The sequence below is a fragment of the Globicephala melas genome, chromosome 2 (genome assembly GCF_963455315.2).
Source record: "Globicephala melas chromosome 2, mGloMel1.2, whole genome shotgun sequence".
Classification (NCBI taxonomy): Eukaryota; Metazoa; Chordata; class Mammalia; order Artiodactyla; family Delphinidae; genus Globicephala; species Globicephala melas.
The window spans coordinates 73,724,944-73,726,181 of NC_083315.2; the positions used below are offsets into that span (position 1 = coordinate 73,724,944).

Below are 1,238 nucleotides of genomic sequence, written 5' to 3' on the forward strand. Positions count from 1 at the left end.
CACGGTCTGGGGAACCAGGGTTAGTAGTCACCTCCTGCCCTGTTCCAAGCTACAGGACAGACAGGACAACAGTGTGATTTCTGGCATTCCTGGGCTGACATGAGGTTCTGATAAAAGCTGAGGTCTTAGGGCACTGGCTTTAAAAAATATCGTCACCAGTCTGGAGTAAATGACAACGTGATTCCTTAGAAATAATACTGCATCTCCCTGTTTCTATTTATACCTTCCAATCAGTCTTTTAAAAAATCAATTTTTCCCTTTGCTTATACTTTTTAGGACTCCTACTCCATGGAAAAGAAATCGCTTCACTACGACACTGCTGCTCTTCCCATTCTCCTCTTGAGCCCTCACCAACCCTCCCTCTCCATCCTTACCCTGACCACCCCTCCCCTCTGCCCAGCACCTAAGAGCAGGGATCACGCCGCAGGGTGATGAGCAGTGGTGCAGTGTCGCCTGGCCTTCTGTTACTAGGACGTGGCTTTGGAGAAGGCTGCTGGGATGCTTGCAGACACAACGTCAGGGGTCTGGGATGCGTCGATGGCAGAGTGGATCCCCTGTTTACTGTCGTACTCCACCAGCGGGGCAGCCTCGGTGTGACAGGTCTCCAGGCGGATTTTCAAGGCCTTCTCATTGTCATCTGATTGGTGGGCCAAGGGTTCCCCGGTGATACCGTCCTTCATGGGCTCCTTTGGGGGGTTGAACTCCTCGTGGTAGGCACGGCCACTCTCGGGGTGAATCAGTCTTCCTGTGATTCTCCGCATCAGCAGAGAGTCTGGGATGCTGGATTCAATCACAGAATCAAGCTTCTCTTTCCTCTTCTCCATGAGGTCATCAAGCATTTCTGCCTGCCTCACAGTCCGAGGGAAGCCATCTAGAAGAAAACCACTTTTGCGTGGAGGCGTCTCCAAATTCTTCTCAATGAGCTCCACGACCATTTCATCGCTCACCAGTTTCCCAGCATCCGTAGTTGCCTTCAGCTTTTTTCCCAGCTCTGAGCCAGAAGCCACCATGGCCCTCAGCATGTCCCCCGTAGCCAAATGGCAGACACAGAAGTTTTCGGTCAACTTGGGTGCCTGGGTACCCTTGCTGGCTCTGGGCGGCCCCAGAAACACGACCCGGATGCCTTCAGGACACTTGAACACGTTTTTAAAGCTGCGTTTGTCACAGCGTTGTGCTTATTAATTCAACGTAGGTTTCTTCCACTTTACAGAGAGCTCTTGTGAGAACAGATTTTCTCC

At 51.5% G+C, this 1,238-nt stretch overlaps 1 pseudogene; it reads right to left on the minus strand.

The window, feature by feature from the left end:
- Window positions 1-467: 467 nt before the first annotated feature.
- On the minus strand, window positions 468-1,022 carry LOC115864807 (adenylate kinase 2, mitochondrial pseudogene; annotated as a pseudogene).
- Window positions 1,023-1,238: the final 216 nt, after the last annotated feature.